Below are 19,871 nucleotides of genomic sequence, written 5' to 3' on the forward strand. Positions count from 1 at the left end.
ACGGTTAGGTGGTATACAATTATGGACGGACTGCCGAGTGCCGACACAGAAGTAGCCACAGCCGTGAACTACCGTACTGTACTGTGTCTGCTGCTAATATAGACTGGTTGATAAAGAGATGTCGTAGTATGTATGTATAAAGAAGAAAGAAAAAAAAACCACGGTTAGGTGGTATACAATTATGGACGGACTGCCGAGTGCCGACACAGAGGTTGCCACAGCCGTGAACTACCGTACTGTACTGTGTCTGCTGCTAATATAGACTGGTTGACAAAGAGATGTCGTAGTATGTATGTATGAAGAAGAAAGAAAAAAAAACCACGGTTAGGTGGTATACAATTATGGACGGACTGCCGAGTGCCGACACAGAGGTAGCCACAGCCGTGAACTACCGTACTGTACTGTGTCTGCTGCTAATATAGACTGGTTGATAAAGAGATGTCGTAGTATGTATGTATAAAGAAGAAAGAAAAAAAAACCACGGTTAGGTGGTATACAATTATGGACGGACTGCCGAGTGCCGACACAGAGGTAGCCACAGCCGTGAACTACCGTACTGTACTGTGTCTGCTGCTAATATAGACTGGTTGATAAAGAGATGTAGTAGTATGTATGTATAAAGAAGAAAGAAAAAAAAACCACGGGTAGGTGGTATACAATTATGGATGGACTGCCGAGTGCCGACACAGAGGTAGCTACAGCCGTGAACTACCGTACTGTGTCTGCTGCGACTGGATGATAAATAATGATATAAAAAATATATATATATCACTACTGCAGCCGGACAGGTATATATATTATATAATGACGGACCTGCTGGACACTGTCTGTCAGCAGAATGAGTTTTTTATAGAATAAAAAAAAAAACACCACACAAGTGAAGTCACACGACGAGTGTTTAACTTTTTCAGGCAATCACAATATAGTATACTACTAACTATACTGGTGGTCAGTGTGGTCAGGTCACTGGTCAGTCACACTGGCAGTGGCACTCCTGCAGCAAAAGTGTGCACTGTTTAATTTTAATATAATATGTACTCCTGGCTCCTGCTAAAACCTATAACTGGCACTGCAGTGCTCCCCAGTCTCCCCCACAATTATAAGCTGTGTGAGCTGAGCACAGTCAGATATATAATATATATACATAGATGATGCAGCACACTGGGCTGAGCAGTGCACACAGATATGGTATGTGACTGTCTTGTACTCCTGGCTCCTGCTATAACCTATAACTGGCACTGCAGTGCTCCCCAGTCTCCCCCACAATTATAAGCTGTGTGAGCTGAGCACAGTCAGATATATAATATATACATAGATGATGCAGGCATGCAGCACACTGGGCTGAGCAGTGCACACAGATATGGTATGTGACTGAGTCACTGTGTGTACCGTTTTTTTCAGGCAGAGAACGGATATATTAAATAAAACAACTGCACTGCTGGTGGTCACTGTGGTCAGTCACTAAACTCTGCACTCTCTTCTACAGTATCAGCCTCAGGTCAATCTCTCTCTCTCTCTCTCCTAATCTAAATGGAGAGGACGCCAGCCACGTCCTCTCCCTATCAATCTCAATGCACGTGTGAAAATGGCGGCGACGCGCGGCTCCTTATATAGAATCCGAGTCTCGCGAGAATCCGACAGCGTCATGATGACGTTCGGGCGCGCTCGGGTTAACCGAGCAAGGCGGGAAGATCCGAGTCGCTCGGACCCGTGAAAAAAAACATGAAGTTCGTGCAGGTTCGGATTCAGAGAAACCGAACCCGCTCATCTCTAGTTATCAGCCGATGCATTTGAAGATGCGATCCGGACCACTTGTCCAACAGGTCCCACTGAAAAATTCTTGCATGGAACCTGCCGAATGGGATTGCTTCGTAGGAAGCTACCCTTATTCCCAGGATTCGCGTGCAATGATGCACCGATACCTGTTTTGGCTTCAGGAGGTCTCTGAGTAGAGATGACAGCTCCTTGGCTTTCTCCTCCCGGAGAAACACTTATTTCTGGTCTGTGTCCAGAACCATCCCCAGGAACAGTAGACGTGTCATAGGAACCAGCTGTGACTTTGGACTGTTTAGAATCCAACTCTGCTGTTGTAGCACTTTCCAAAATAGTGCTACCCCGACTAGCAACTGCTCCTTGGACCTCGCCCTTATAAGGAGATTGTCCAAGTACGGGATAATTAAAAACTCCCTTTTCGAAGGAGTATCATCATTTCGGCCATTACCCCGGTAAACACCCTCGGTGCCTTGTGCAGTCCTGTATGGACTTGGTAATGGTAATCCTGTACCACAAATCTGAGGTACTTCTGGCGAGGATGGTAAATGGGGACATGCAGGTAAGCATCCTTGATGTCCTGGGATACCATGTAATCCCCCTCGTCCAGGCTTGCAATAACCGCCCCGAGCGATTCCATCTTGAACTTTAATTTTTTTATGTATGTGTTCAAGGATTTTAATATAAATGGGTCACATCGAACCATGCGGTTTCGGTACCCCAACCCGTGTAAAATAGTAACCCCGTCCTTGTTGAAGTAGGGGCACTTGAGTATTACCTGTTGGGAATACTGCTTATTAATTGCCTTTAGTACAGCCTCCCTGCCTGAGGGAGTTGTCGGCAAGCCATAATCTAGGAAACGTCTGGGGGGAGATATCTCGAATTCCAGCTTGTACCCCTGACATACTTCTTGAAAGAAACAGGGATCCACCTGTGAGCGAGCCCACTTTTCTCTGAAATTTTTTAGACGGCCCCCCACCGTACCTGGCTACACCTGTGGAGCCCCCGCGTCATGCTGTGGGCTCAGAGGAAGCGAGAGAAGAATTTTGAATCTGGGAGCAGGCTGACTGGTGCAGCTTTTTCCCTCTTCCCTTGTCTCTGTACAGAAGGGAAACGCCTTTGACCCGCTTGCTTTTCTGAAGCCGAAAGGACTGTACCTGATACAGTGCTTTCTTAGTCTGTGAGGAAACCTGAGGTAAAAATATTTCTTCCCAGCTGTGGCTGTGGATACGAGGTCCCAGAGACCATCCCCAAATAATTCCTCACCCTTATAAGGCAGAATCCTTTTAAAGTCAGCATCACCTGTCCCGTGACAGGTCTCTAATACCCTCCTGACAGAATGGACATTACATTCATTTTGGATGCCAGCCGGCCAAATATCCCTCTGTGCATCCCTCATATATAAGACGACGTCTTTAATATGTTCTCATGTTTGACAGGGTCACCGACCACGCTGCAGCAGCACGATCTGCAGGTCTCCGTCTAGTACCTGAGTGTGTAAATACAGACTTCAGGATATCCTCCTGTCTTTTATCAACAGGTACCTTCAAAGTGGCCGTTCCTAAAACGGCAGTGCCACCTTTTTTGACAACCGTGTGAGCGCCTTATCCACCCTAGGGGATATCTCCCAGCGTAACTTATCCTCCTGGCGGGAAAGGGTACGCCATCAGTAACTTTTTAGAAATTACCAGTTTCTAAACGGGGGAACCCACGCTTTTCACACACTTCATTTATTCATCTGATGGGGGAACAAAACACTGCCTGTTTTTTCTCCCCAAACCTAAAAACCCATTTATAGAGGTGCTTGGGTTAATGTCAGAAATGTGTAACACATTTTTTATTGCCGGGATCAAGTAACGGATGTTCCTAGTGGATTGTGTATATGTCTCAACCTTGTCGACACTGGAGTCAGACTCCGTGTCGACATCTGTGTCTGCCATCTGAGAGAGCGGGCGTTTTTGAGCCCCTGATGGCCTTTGAGACGCCTGGGCAGGCGCGGGCTGAGAAGCCGGCTGTCCCACAGCTGTTACGTCATCCATCCTTTTATGTAAGGAGTTGACACTGTCGGTTAATACCTTTTACCTATCCATCCACTCTGGTGTCGGCCCCACAGGGGGCTACATCACATATATCGGCCTCTGCTCCGTCACCATATAAGCCTCCTCATTCAACATGTCGACACAGCCGTACCGACACACCGCAGACACACAGGGAATGCTCTAAACGAGGACAGGACCCACAAAAGCCCTTTGGGGGGACAGAGTGAGAGTATGCCAGCACACACCAGAGCGCTATATAATGCAGGGACTAACTGAGTTATGTCCCCTATAGCTGCTTTTTTTATATAATGTATACTGCGCCTAAATTAAATGCCCCCCCTCTCTTTTTTAACCCTTTTCTGTGTTGTAAACTGCAGGGGAGAGCTAGGGAGCTTCCCTCCAACGGAGCTGTGAGGGAAAATGGCGCCAGTGTGCTTGAGGGAGATAGCTCCGCCCCTTTTCCGCGGCCTATTCTCCCGCTTTTTTATGGAATCTGGCAGGGGTATTTACCTCATATATAGCCCCTAGGGCTATATATTGAGGTATTTTTGCCAGCCAAGGTGTTTTTATTGCTGCCTCAGGGCGCCCCCCCCCAGCGCCCTGCACCCTCAGTGACCGGAGTGTGAAGTGTGTGAGAGGAGCAATGGCGCACAGCTGCAGTGCTGTGCGCTACCTTGGTGAAGACTGAGTCTTCATGCCGCCGATTTTCCGGACCATCTTCTTGCTTCTGGCTCTGTAAGGGGGACGGCGGCGCGGCTCCGGGACCGAACACCAAGGACTGGGCCTGCGGTCGATCCCTCTGGAGCTAATGGTGTCCAGTAGCCTAAGAAGCCCAATCCGGCTGCAAGCAGGCGAGTTCGCTTCTTCTCCCCTTAGTCCCTCGCTGCTGTGAGCCTGTTGCCAGCAGGTCTCACTGAAAATAAAAAAACCTAAGTCTATTTCTTTCTAAGAGCTCAGGAGAGCCCCTAGTGTGCATCCAACCTCGGCCGGGCACGAAATCTAACTGAGGCTTGGAGGAGGGTCATAGTGGGAGGAGCCAGTGCACACCAGGTAGTCTAAGATCTTTCTAGAGTGCCCAGCCTCCTTCGGAGCCCGCTATTCCCCATGGTCCTTACGGAGTTCCCAGCATCCACTAGGACGTCAGAGAAAACACAGCCCAGACACCTAATAGCTAAACATGGCGCATGAGCATTTGGTTATTCTATAGAGAATAAATTGGATACAAAATATAGCATATAGATGTATACTCATACACGGTTGTTCAAGTTCTGCCAGAGTGCCTCTGTCTGCCCGCCAGGTTCCAGGCAACTTGGCTGTGCTGAGCATCTTTTCTCTCAACATGTGTGTTTTTTCACATAAACAAAACAACCGGGAGAGACAAAACTACATTGCTAGCATGCATTCATTAGTTTGATGTGACACATTTATAAAACCGAACAAAGTTACCATAAAACTGTGGTAACTGAAACCTTGAGGCTGTGGGCGGAGTGTTAGTGGAGGTTAGGTGCTTTCGGTAGCCTATGAAGTTTTAGTAGGTGTGGCTTGTGTGAAACATTTATAAGGCTCTGGTTGCTGGGTCAAAGCCTCTTTGATTTGCGAGTCTTCCCTACCCTCCTTGTTAGGACTACGATTGTTTATTTTTGTATGTTATTGCTATTTTATGACAGGAAAAGAATGACAATTATTTTATTTTGTGTGCACTTACTTTTGTTGACTGTTTTTTGTTGACGGGGCCATAGGTGCCAATTTATATTTTTGCTGGTGGGTGCTCGGCGGAAGGCGGCAGCGGGAATGAACGGACGGCTGCGGCAGTGACTAATGCCCATTACACATTATGCAACACACCGTAATGCCCATTATACATTATGAAACAAACCATAATGCCCATTACACATTATGCAACACACCGTAATGCTCATTAAGCAATATGCCACCCACCGTAATGTCTATTACACAATACACCATAATGCCCATTACACATTATGCAACATATAGTAATGCCCATTACACATTATGCAAGACACCGTAAAGCCCATTACACATTATGCCACACACCATAATGTCTAATACACATTATGCTACACACCGTAACACCCATTATGCGTTATGCCATACACTGTAATGTCAAATACATACTATGCCAAATACAGTTATGGCCCTGACACCATTTTATGCCCACACACAATAATGCCCCTAACAAATGATGACACACAGTAAGGCTTCTAATTACTTTTAAAATACCTGCCTATTGTCAGGGTTCTCCTGCGCATTGCCAGGGGTTTTATGCACGTTTCCAGTCGTTTCATGCACGTTGCCAGGTGTCTCCTGCGCTTTACCAGGGGTCTACTGGCTGCTGCCCCAGTAAAGCATGGGAGGGTGGGTGCGGGCATCAGTAACTATAAAAGCCAGCCCCCGCAGTGGATTGAGATGTGCTGGGGGCTGAGGAAGCACTTCCGTACATTGCAGTGTACAAAAAATGCTTAAAATGCCCGGCCATTTTTGGAGGAGTTTTTTACATTGCAATGTACAGAAGCACTTCCGCAGCCACCAGCGCGTCTGAATCCATTGTGGGTGCTGCGGCTGATAGCGGTAACTGTACTGGAGCAGCGGCTGGTTTCGTGGATGCTCCATATTGTCCGTAGGTGCTCAGGCCCTGGAAAAACCACGGAATCTGCGCCTATGGACGGGGCCACGTTATCACCATCATGGGTGGGTAGTCATGTTACAACGTTGGGGTAAATTTACTAAAGCTTCTAAAACAGAGAATTGGTGATGTTGCCCATAGCAACCAATCTGATGTGGTTGATCATTTCTCTATTGCCTTTTAGAAAATGATAGATAGCATATGATTGGTTGCTAGTGGCAACATCACCAATTCTGTTTTAGAAGCTTTAGTAAATGTACCCCATTGAGTTGGATAGCTTTTATGTGCTTGTTTTGATCTTTGGGACCTGTGACAGAATTGGCCTACATTGTATGTTGATTTGGCTGTCTTTTCCTTTGCCACCATACATAAAGTCAAGAAATGTAAATAAAAATATGTATTCTACCCCTCTCGGAGCATCTCAGTCACAGCGGGCCTCCTACACCATTTGGCATATAGACACTAGGTGTATGAGTACACATATGTATACAGCATGTCTCATACCCACATTATTATTAACTTTCTTTTCAAGTTTGTCCAAGCTGCATCCCAACCCTTATATTCATACATCACTGGCAACATAATGGTAGTACAGTATATTTCTGAAGTCGTTAACTGCAATTTCAGATATGCCATGTTCTTTATAGACAGCTTAGGTTACTAGTGTAAAATATTCAAAGTGAATTTTTCCTTTTTAAGAAATAAATGACCCTGATCTTTCAATGAACATTGTACTGGCCCACTTTTTGGATACAGGGTGCCCGTGTTCAGCTGGCAGATGTGAACACACAGAAAACAGCCTGCAAGGCTTTGTTAATTTGAAGAGTTTAACACACATTTTGTAAACCTATTATAACGCACTTTGAAATTGGCAGCATTATTATCATTATCAACCTTGTTTGCAGTATTCAGTATTGATTCATTCTCTGCAAAATACAATGGACCTCTAAGGGAAGTTTCATTAATAACACCGTAAGACAGTGGTTCCCAAACTTTTTTGAATCACGGCACCCTAGAGGATCAGAATTCTTTTCATGGCACCCCTAGGCCAAAGGTTTCTTATTGAGAAATTGAAAAATAAATATTAAATTAAGTAAATTGTGTTTATATGTCAACCTTAGGTTCAATTGTCTGGTGAAGGACAGGATTTGCTTCTGTTTGTCCACATATTTTATGACTGGCAGCCACCAGCACTGGTTTTGCCTATTATATTGACCATAAATAATTTGAATTGGTCCTGGGCCACCAACCCAGGGCACCCCTGCAAGTGTCCCGAGGCACCCCAGATTATAACTTAGCACAGTGATACTATTTTGCCTTTTTCTAGCTGAATTAACAAGGTTACTAGCACCAGGAAAAACAAATGGGAACATAACTAATTGAATGCATTATTTCAATATAAAGAGTAAATAATAATATAACAATTATGTATGTATATATATATATATATATATATATATATATATTTAATTACTGTAGGCTACTTGATTGAGATAAAAATATATTAATAGCACCTGAAGTGTAAAATCATAACACATAGCAAGTAAAGATGTAGAAAGGGGTCCAGTACGTATTACCGGCGGATGGGATGCCGGCTGTCAGGATCCTGATAGCAGCATCCTGTCCACCAGAATACCGGCAGCGGGGCGAGCGCTAAGAGTCCCCATGCGGATTTGTTGTGCTTGCCACGCTGTGGGCTCAGTGTCTCACTGCACTCACCACAGGATCTATTCCCACTCTCTGGGTGTCGTGGACACCCATGAGTGGGAATAGCCCTGTTGCTCTGGGATTCAGGCTGGCGGCATTGTTGGCTGTCAGGATTCCATTGTTGGTATCCTGACTGCCGGCAAATTAAACGTATCCCATAGAAAGTCCTAAAATCTCATCATGTGGTTTGACATTGCTTCTGACTAAGTCATGGGGAAATTTGTCTGATGGAAACCCCCCTTTACAAATCCTGCCCCTCGCAGCCACCAGCACTGGTTATGCCAATTGCATTGACCATAAATAATTTGAATTAATCCTAGCCCACCACGGCACACAGTTTGAGAACCACTGCCGTAAGATATGTAGCCAGATAAGCTTTGAGACACATAAAAGAACATGCTTGGAATGGAGAGTACACACAGGACAATATTCTGCTTGTGCTTATAGCTAGGGCTGTTTTTAAGGGGTGTAGTATGGTATGCCGGCGGTCGGCTCCTGGCGACCAGCATACTGGCGCCGGAATCCCGACCGCCTGCATACCGACAGCTGGGCTAGCGCAAATAAGCCCCTTGCGGACTCGCTGCGCTCGCCTCGCTGTGGGCACGGTAGCGCGCTACGCGCGCCACACTATCTATTCTTCCTCCAGGGGGGGCGTGGACCCCCAAGAGGGAGAAAAGATGTCGGTATGCCGGCGGTCGGGAATCCGGCGCCGGTATAGTGGTTGCCGGGAGCCCGACCACCGGCAACCTGAAGACCACCCGTTTTTAAGGTCAGTGGGTCAAGAGTAATCTGTAAAGCAAACTATTAGTTTCATTCTGAAAACAAGTATAGAAAAACAGTTATGTAAATATCTTGTGATAGTCATCTGGATTAAACACATAAACAACTCTTTTCTCTGTCTTGCTGATGTTCTGTGTTGATCAAAGGGGAACTACAATCAAATATTGTGTTATTCAAGTTATGAATTAATGTTTATCACCTTCCAGCCCCATAACAACTGAGCTATTTTAGACTTTGGGGGACATGTACTAATCAGTGATAAAAGTGGAGAAGTGAGCCAGTGGAGAAGTTACCCATGGCAACCAATCAGCATTGACGTAACATTTAAAATTTGCATACTATAAATTATACAGAGCAGCTGATTGGTTGCCATGGGCCACTTCTCCACTGGCTCACTTCTCCACTTTTATCACTGCTTAGTACATGTCCCCCATAATATGCTACGGGACAGCAGATTGGTCCACCTGACAAGTCGCTTCCCATTACTGTTAGTTCATGGCGCATAGGACAGACAAATATTCGTAAGGACCAGAGCATCATGTCACGGTGAACATTTCCCTGAGTAATCTAAAACACCATAAACAGTGAATTGTAGGCTTTTTTTTCTGTTTATGTACCCTACAGTATGTTGCTACTATTGTGCATACATACATATATATTAAGGAGGGAAGGAAGATGTGCATCTGTATACTTAAACACCTTCAGTAATATGTGTAAATATACATACAAACATGTATCTATGTCTCATTAATGTCATGTTCTATAGTAAATACCCCGAAGCAAATACCAAAGTTGAGAGAGAAAGAGAGAGAGAAAACCCAAGTAGTATGAAAGCGACATTCCCGATGCCATAAAAGAAGGTCCATGCGTGCACGAAAAGGGGATGTGGCTTCACAGGAGGGGCGTGGCTTAGCATCCTGACCCCCTTTTCCATCACTCCAGGTGTCTGGGAGATGCGTACAGGAGCTTGGTGCTGCATGTAATGTTACTGTCACTGAGCAGGAGGCGGCAATTTGGTGTCACCCCTCAGCGGGTACCACTCGGGTGTGGACTGCACCCCCTGCACCCTCGTATTGATGCCAATGACCCCATAAATTAGTCGCCGCTATTCCTAGATCTGCCACCACCGCCAGCAATGATTGGCAATCCGTTGGGAATCTAGGAAATTTTGGCATGTTAAAAATGCCCAATTCCCTCGATCCAGCCATCGGGGAATTGGGACATTGCCCCAGTACATCTGTGATCTATGGGGGCCTTAAGAAAGTTACTGTGTAACTAGACAAACCATGTTGCAATGCAAGGGGTGCCAACACATAAATTTTTTTGCATGCAGGATAAATACTGACAGCATTTACATGTAGCCCACAAATACTGGGCAGCTTTATTTTTCACTGCAATTTAGATTTGAGTTTGAACATGCTCCTCTCAAATCTACCTCTCTGCAGATTTTCTGTCCCACCTGAAGGGTATAAGGTCATTAGATCGACCACACTTAGGTCGACAGCCATTAGATCAACCACTATTGGTCGACATGCATTCAGCCGACATGGTCACTAGGTCGACATGGTCACTAGGTCGACATGAGCAAGTTTGACATGGAAAAAATGACGACATGCGTTTCTCACATTCTTCATTTTTTTAACTTTTTCATACTTTACGATCCACGTGGACTACGATTGGGAATAGTAACCTGTGCCGAGTGCAGTGGTAGCGGAGCGAGGCACCTTGCCCGAAGCATGGCGAGCGAAGCGAGCCATGCGAGGGGACATGGTCCACTAATTGGGGTTCCCCGTCACTTTACGAAGAAAACGACATCAAAAGAAGTAAAAAAACTAATGTCGACCTTGTTCATGTCGATCTAATGACTGTGTTGACCTATATCAGGTGTCGACATAGTCACCGTCGACCAATAGTGGTCGACCTAATGACTGTCTACCGAAGTGTGATTGACCCTATGACCCATACCCACCTAAAACAGTACAGCATGGTTTTACTCAGGTGCACAGTTACTGTACTTGCTCTTTCTTATTTTATTCCCAACTCAGAGTCAGGTCCTTAGTACAGACCTTCATTTATTCCATGCTCCTGGTTTGGAGTGGCAGGGCTTATGGCGTATAAAACATTCAATATTTCAACATACTGTATATAGGAAGAGGCTTTCTAACGTTCCTGTTCTCTAGCCATTACTGATGTTCTAGGGGGTGGTCTTCAGTATGCTGGCTGTCGGGATCCCGGCGCACAGTATACCGGCGCCGGAATCCCGACAGCCGGCATACCAACACTTATTCTCCCTCGTGAGGGTCCACGATCCCCTGGAGGGAGAATAAAATAGTGTGGCGTGCGTAGCGCGCCACCGTGCCCGCAGAGTGGCGAGCACAGCGAGCCCGCAAGTGTCTCATTGGCACTCGCCACACTGTCAGTAAGCCGGCGGTCAGGCTCTCGGCGCCGGTATGCTGGTTGCCGGGAGCCCGACCGCCGGCATACCATACCACACCCGTTCTAGGGGCATTAACTTCTAAAAATATGTCTTATGTATCAATTGTTTGTTTTACCGCTTAAGATTGCTTGAGGGGTTGATGAAGTCTATATGACGAAACGCGTTGGAGGACCTGTACTGACCTCATATCCAGATAAGATTTAACCTCTTTCAGTACAATTATTATTCTTTTAAAACTACATTTTACTTGTGTGTATATGTTTTGTCCCATTTTTTCAAAATTGTACTTTTAATAAATTGTGTTTATTTTATAATATTAATTTGGTATCTTACCTTGTTGCAGACACCATTGGTCGCTATATATCCCTCATTCCTCTTATGCCAGTTCTAATATATTCAGGGAAGTTACCATCCCTGTTCATTTTTGAGGGGGAAAGCTGACGCCTCCTAATTTTTAGTGGAGAGTGTCTTCCAATATTTTGTCATATTTTATACAACATATCTTATGCATTTGTTTTTATCACACGTGGCGCAGTATTAATCCTTTTTTCATATATATATATATATATACACGCTTTGCTCCGGCACTCGGCTCTGCCCCTGCTCTGGGGCTGACTTGCTCAGGTGCCCTCCTCCAGGGGTACAAACCCTTTGCATAACATCAGAAGAAAATGATGAGGCGGCACTCGGAGTCTTGTGAAATACCAACAACATGTAATAGTGCAGAATCAACGTTTCGGGGTTTCCCCCTTCGTCAGGATAAGTCTGTGAAGACAGAGGTACTGAGCTTCTGCTGCAGATTCACAGAAAGGTTCCCTATCTAAGTGATTTTTCTGTACCTGGGTATCCAAATTTTTCTTTTACAAGTTTTCTCACTATAAGGCCAAACTGGTTGTATACCAGAAAGCCCCGGTGATATATGGGATTTCCCACCAAGCACGTATGAACGAGTCTTATCGTATTTTACTATTCGTATAAACAACTGTACGTTCCAGTCATTCGAGATGTACCCCTGATGAAGTCTTTTGTGTAAGACGAAATGCGTTGGGTTATCTGTATTGTGATGTTATCTCCGAACCAACTATAAGGAGATGGAGGAGACTGTTGTCAATCACCTACAATTGTATTCAACGCTAAGACTCATACTGCTTAAAGTGTGGAATAAAACATCTCCTCTGTATCAATATTGATTTTGAAGTTATGTCTTTTAATAAATTTTATATGTTGGAACATGTTATTACTTTGTTTTAAACATCGTTAACCATTCAAGGGTTAAAAAATTGGGTGTTGATACGACCCCCTGGCGCCTATTCTCCTATTGTTGTATATTTCTATTTCAAGTTCCGTCTAACAGGGGACTTAGTTGAATCAGGCTGCCTTCATTAAATTTCCCCTGGTTTTATTTAAGGTGACAGTCCTTACTAAGTATACCAGTTAGCGCAGAGGGAGAGTATTTGTTTGATATATATATATATATATATATATTCTATATACTCAACATAAGCTATTCATTGTTTTGCAAATGAAAAAAAAAGTATGGAAGGAATGCATTAACACTTGTTTTGGAACTTAAAACCAATATTTTTTTTAAATAAAACATCTTGTGGAGCGACAACTGCCCTGCCTTTTATTATATTTATTTATAACATGGACTCAATATATTAATATTGAAAGTGTGTAAAAAAACCTGAAAAACCCGGCTAATTTCTGAAATGGGTCGACTTTGGAATTTCCCGGGTCTCAGCTGTAATGTGAAAGAGGGTCTCAAGCAAAAAACCTGGGTCTCAGCAGGGAAATTCCCAGGTCATACAGTATGTCTGAAAGTGGTATGTGATCAACAACAAGGAGTACTGAAGTCACTAATTTAATTATGAGTGGGCTTCTTCTGTGGCCAGTGGGGTTACTTGATGTAAGGTGCTGAATATCTGCTTACATCTGGCTCTTGGGGGTCATTCAACAGTTCAATATTACATAATTCCAGTATTCCATCCATAACAGATACCATTAGAAGACAGATGAAATATGTCTACTCTGTACCACTTTCCTCCTTCTTGTGTATTTCTTTTCTAATTTTCTCCAGATGATATAAATGGATGCTCCATTATTCTCAAAAAAGTAACCCCTGCATACACAGTACTGTCACTGCATTATAACTTCTTTTTCTTCCTCTTACAAAACTGGATTAACCATAGAAAAAAGGGGGTGCAGGTGCACTATGCAACCATTACTACTCAAAATTGAAATAATACAATATAAGAGGTTTTTAGCATACATTTGGCTAAAGATATGGGCTTGCCCACCAATGTCCAGGTCACCTCTTTACCAGGCAAGTCCCTAACATTCTAGGGGTTCACATCTAGGGCGCAGGGCACCACCAAACCAGCCCAGACAACCCCCCCCCCCCCCCCCCCACACTGCACCACACAAATTAAAGTTTAGTACTATAAGGGGAACATGTACAAAGCAGTGATAAGAGTGGAGAAGTGAGCCAGTGGAGAAGTTGCCCATGGCTACCAATCAGCTGCTCTGTATATGTTTGTAATATGCAAATTATAAATGTTACGTCAATGCTGATTGGCTGCCATGGTCAACTTCTCCACTGGCTCACTTCTCTTTTATCACTGCTTAGTACATGTACCCTTTAGTCTCAGGAAGGTAGCACCTATCAATACAAGCAGCAAAACTGGATTAATATTAGTTTGAGAGGCTGATAAACATGAGACGTACACTCTTCTATTTGTCAGCACCACCTGCCTGGGCCACGATGCATGTGTGTGTGTAATAATATATAGCAAAATAACAAAAAGTACAGTGCTTGGTTGATAGTAATAGCAGCCTAAATAAGCACAGGGTTATCCTCCAAAGAAAAACTGCAATTTCTGAATATTAAAATAAAAGAAGTCCGAGAGTGTCTTTGCCAGGCATGGTATGAATTTATAGTAACATGTACAGTTTTTTTTTAGCACTGAGAAAACAAAATATGGAGCATAATAAAGCCAACACCTGGGAAGGAAATTATTTGCATTAAAAAAAAGGTGTGCTGTTCACAATAAACCATCTATAAAGAGTACACAGTTCTAGCTGGAGAGAGACCAAGAAGCTTGAGTCACACTTGCCACACAAGCAAAGAAAAGGCAGACGTAATGTCTGCCTTTTCATCCCCTATTTTTGGATTTAAAGATCCTATTTTGCTGTTAAAAAGTTTTCTTAATCTTTTTGCATAATTGGTGTGATATTATGACTCTGAGCAGACATGATCCGGTCTATCACTGGAAGGATGAGGGGTGCACTGGCAGCTATACACTATTTGCCATGTGAACAAGGGGGTCTTTCTTGTACCTTATGAGAGCCGGCTAAACAAAATGCTAATTTGTTCAGTGATTTCAACCATTGATTAAGGAGAGAGGATTATACAGTATTTAAGCATCCAATGGCGATAATAATGTTAAAGTGAGTGAGAACTGCTGGTTTCAGAAAATGGATTTTTAATAAAAAAATATATATATATATATATATATATATACAGGTTGAGTATCCCATATCCAAATATTCCGAAATACGGAATATTCCGAAATACGGACTTTTTTGTGTGAGAGTGAGATAGTGAAATCTTTGTTTTTTGATGGCTCAATGTACACAAACTTTGTTTAATACACAAAGTTATTAATAATATTGTATTAAATGACCTTCAGGCTGTGTATATAAGGTGTATATGAAACATAAATTAATTGTGTGAATGTACACATACTTTGTTTAATGCACAAAGTTATAAAAAATATTGGCTAAAATGACCTTCAGGCTGTGTGTATAAGGTGTATATGAAACATAAATGCATTCTGTGCTTAGATTTAGGTCCCATCGCCATGATATCTCATTATGGTATGCAATTATTCCAAAATACGGAAAAATCCGATATCCAAAATACCTCTGGTCCCAAGCATTTTGGATAAGGGATACTCAACCTGTATATATATAAATAATGGAATCTTTCCATAAACTGCTGTGCCCCTAGAGGCCAAATTATAAAGCAAAATCTATTAATTTTAAACAATAAGTAATGAAAAAAGCATCTCCCAGAGAAGGCAGCAGTATCTTACATATTGTTCTCATACATTCTAAGTGTACAAATAAAAATTAAAGGTTGTCTCCATTATAACACTATTGTTTTATTTTTGGGTTGTGTACATTAAGATAAGCTAAACTACAGAGTACTACTTACTACTACCACCACCACCACCACATGCCTCTAATGGCCCAGCCTTTTTTAGCAGCAGTGATTTGTTGGAGGCCCTCCTTGCAAGCTTCTAGGACCCACTAGTTTGGGGGTGTGGATCATAGGGTCAAGTACACTTAGGTCGACAGTGTCTAGGTCGACCACTATTGGTTGACAGTAAGTAGGTCGACATGGTTTGTAGATCGACATGGTCTCTAGGTCGACATGTACAAGGTCGACAGGACAAATTAGGTTTTTTTTTCTAATTTTGGTGTTTTCTCCGTAGAGTGACTGTGAAACCCAATTAGTGCACCACGTCCCCTCGCACGGTGAGCGAACTTTGGGCAAGGTTACCATTCCCAATTGTAGTTCACGTGGATCGTAAAGCATAAAAAAGTTAAAAAAGAAAAAAATGTGAAAAACTAATGTCGACCCTCTGTCATGTCGACCTAGAACATGCCGACCTCAAGACCATGTCGACCTACTTACTGCCGACCAATAGTGGTTGACCTAGATGTTGTCGACCTAAGTGTAGTCGACCTAGAGACCGGATACCCTAGTTTGGAGAAATATATTAGCCCAGGTAAGTAATACTTGGTAGTTCAACTTAAAATATTGAGCTCTGTTAACAAACATAAAAGTGAAATGGAGGCCTTAACAAACGAAACTAAGAAAGGCCTTTAATGAGAGATTTTGTTCTGCAATAAATCTCATTGTCTACAGCAGTGGCTCCCAAACTCAGTCCTCAAGGACCCCCAACAGCTCACGTTTTCAGGTCACCTAGCAGGTGCACAGGTGTATCACGGACACATTTTAAAAGATCCACAGGTGGAGCTAATTATTTCACTTGTGATTCAGTGAGGAGTCATGGAAAACATGAACTGTTGGGGGTCCTTGAGGACCACTGGTCTACAGTATCATTCCTCCAGCCAGTGACCCTTGTGGTTTGGCAGACACTGAACCTTGGAGGTGTCTGTCTGCATTCAAACAACAGTCATGAGCCCTAGAGATCGTGTAGATTCCAGAATAAGAGTCTGCGGTATGGTATTCCTAGAGGAGAAAATTGGTTTATTGCAGAAATAAAACAATTCCATGGAGTTATTCTTCAATCTTTACTAAAGAAAGATAAGTAATGTCATACTGCAACCATTCAAGATGGCAGTAAATTACACAGTGCAGAAGTGACATGTACACAAAATTTGAACATAAGCTGCAACTGCCTTCAGTTGCCATCAACACAAACAGTGCTTCTGTCCTTTCTCCTTCAAGGTTGCTTCCTTCCTCAAGTTTGCAGAACCACCTAAGAGACGGCTGTTTGTGACTTCTCATCGAAGAAAGAGGAAATTAATGAACCTTCCGGTGTTCAGTTACATCTTTTTTTGTGCTGGTATTGAAGTGTCTTTAAATAAACACACACTCAACACTTGGCCTTGCTCTTTACATGTTACCAAAGAGAAAGACATATCAAAATCACCTGAGCTCAGCCAACACTCATTTCCAGCATGATTGAGATTAAGTGCCAGACTGTATAAACTGCCCAGAACAGCTATTATTCAAGAAATGTCTTGCGCTAGCTGTACACATCACTGTGGTTGAAAACACAAGCAAAGGAAGCACCATACAGTACGTTATGTCAACCATGAGATAATGGTGAGGATGTGAACAGCATACTACACTACAAAAGCACTACACAGTGCTTGGAATAGAGCGAAAGAAGTAATAAAATATTGATGAAGAATTGCGCTAAGAGACATGGAATTCAGGATACTGTACCATGCTTTAAACCACAATGTTCTATGGAGTGAATACAATTACTGTTGATGTGCTGCCTAGCATCCCTGCTATGCTCAGTTGTGCACATCTCAGCCAGCCACAGTACCCCAAATATTCCAAGTTTTCCTGAACACCTCTGTGGGGTGTGTGCCCAGCCAAACTGAATCGCCCTGTAGGAGTTAGTCTTAGAAATTCTACAACAAAACTGAAATGGCCTTCTTTAGTTCAGCACATTCTGAATAAAAGGAATAAAATAATACATTCACATAGACAGATTGGTGGTTGGTACAGCTGTCAATCATTCTCTAAGACATAATAAATATGTATTGACATCTTTTTGAGTTCTGTAATGGAGAACCTATTTTAATCTGACTTTTTTATATCAATAACATGTTTCTTAGGAACTGTGATTTCAAGTATGTGTGGTAATAAATGTATAACAAAGCTATACTGTAAAACAGATGAGCCATTGAGACCTGTCCTAAGACAGTACATTCAGCTTTCTATAGGCACTGGGGTGAATGGGCAATGGGAGTAAATTGTTCAAATCCTCTCTGTATAGGAGGCCTGATCTTACAGCAGGATCACAGTGTATGTACTAAACTACTGTTGACAGGGAGGGGAGGGGAGAACGGTAAAATAAATAAATGAAATGTACACGTGTGTCAAACAAACCCTACAAATCATTTATTGTGCAGATCGAGCAAGCTAAATACAGCTGCTCTCAGGTCACTGCCAGATATAAGAAGTAAGAAAAAGTGAATGAATATGTATTAAATATGCTTTGGTCAGTATTGAAGAGGTTAAAGGCTGATTGTGATGTACAGGATGTTGCGTAAGGATGCCGTCAGGCTATGAGACTGGGGTCTGTCTTGTAATTATTTGTCAGTACACAGTAATACAGACAGCCCATGTCAGAGGAGGTTACAGTTACAGGAAGGGGAGCTTTCAATTCTGAGTTTGTGGAGTAGAAATCACCACTGTTAGCTGCAAGTAAAAACTCACACACACAAAACGAGGAACAAAGAACGCACAAACTGGTGGAAGGGGGAGTCAGCAGCTTTTATGTCTAAACAAATAAATATTGATGTCCGGTCCCAGGCTGCCAGCTTTGTGCAAATAGTGCCATATCATATCACCTGCTTGCAGTGTGCAGGGGAGGACCTCTGCAAATGACAATAACAGGCTCATTCATCCATACACTCAAACACATTTGTTTGCTCTCATGGACGTAATAAGCAGAGAAAGAGGCAGGCAGGCCGGGTGCTAGCTCTTCAGCACTGAACTATCCATAAAAAGGTAGAATTTTACAGCTGCAGTGTGTATCCTGGACAGGTTGTATTTAATATAAGAAAGTAATGACACATCACTGCAATTAATGCACTTTGTTCCCAGGAAGGACTGATCCCATAGATAACGACTGACAATAGATAACTTTGGTCTACACATTATCTGTAAGATAAACATTTACAATGGACCTGATTGAGAGTTTAGTTTGCGTACAACATCAATGTTTGGCGATTGGTGCATGAGTGTGTTCTGCAATGCACATGTGCCGATCTGTGGCTGTGAGATGTCTCGCATTACCCCATAAGCTGGAGCATGTCGTTTGGGGATATGGAGGCACTGGGCAATTTTCCCAAAAATGGCCCGTTTTCTGGGAGTGCCCAGGACAGTGTCTGTGTCTTCCAATGTAGATTATTGGCCCCGGAGTATTCTAAAGCACCGTACAAACGGGGAGATGTGTGCTGAGCGATCTAGCACAGACCGCTCAGCACACATCTCTCCCCCCACTCAGCACACAGCGAGTAACCTTAAAGGTTACTCAGATGGCCAATGTGTACAACAGTGATCCGAAGATGGATCACTGAAACCAGCAGGAAGCATCTATATACACGAGACACATCCTGTGACATTAGCATCATTTAGTAGTTGCAGCTGCTATGACTTAAGGTGTGTACACACGGTGAGATAAATCTGTAAGATTTTTACTATATAGTCAAAATGTTAAGGAAAGTTAGTGCACATCTCAAGGTGTTAGGCAGCTTGAGATACCGTTTCGATCCCGATGCGCACTCCTGTGGGGTCGGTATCGTAAGGGTAGATAGACTGTGCAGGCAAGTCAATCTTGACTATCTAGTGTAAAATCTAGTACAAAGTATAGTCAAAATTGGCAAAATCGTACATAGACAAAATCGAAAGCACAGATAGTCAAAATCTGTACAATCTGTACTAACTGTGCTCTGGGGGAGTTCAAGGGAAATCGCATAGTCAAAATTGAACATAGCATGGATCTCACCGTGTGTACACACATTTAGTATATAACTCAGAAATAGACCCAGTGTCAGTAAGGCCTAAAGATAAAAGGGCTAATTTATTATCAGGTTTTAGACCTGATTATTAGAATTTTTTATCAATGCTTTTAGCAGCAATTAGAAATTCTTTGCCGCAAGGATGTATTATGAATCCTATTTGCTGACTGATCTCACCTGGGATGTGTAAAGTGAT

At 43.1% G+C, this 19,871-nt stretch overlaps 1 protein-coding gene across 4 annotated transcripts in view; it reads right to left on the reverse strand.

The window, feature by feature from the left end:
* The window catches only part of NFATC2 (nuclear factor of activated T cells 2), a 202,036-nt gene that overhangs the window by 116,707 nt on the left and 65,458 nt on the right, over positions 1 to 19,871 (reverse strand). The gene's annotated exons all lie outside the window — the stretch shown is intronic.

This window comes from Pseudophryne corroboree, chromosome 3, assembly GCF_028390025.1.
Source record: "Pseudophryne corroboree isolate aPseCor3 chromosome 3, aPseCor3.hap2, whole genome shotgun sequence".
Lineage (NCBI taxonomy): Eukaryota > Metazoa > Chordata > Amphibia > Anura > Myobatrachidae > Pseudophryne > Pseudophryne corroboree.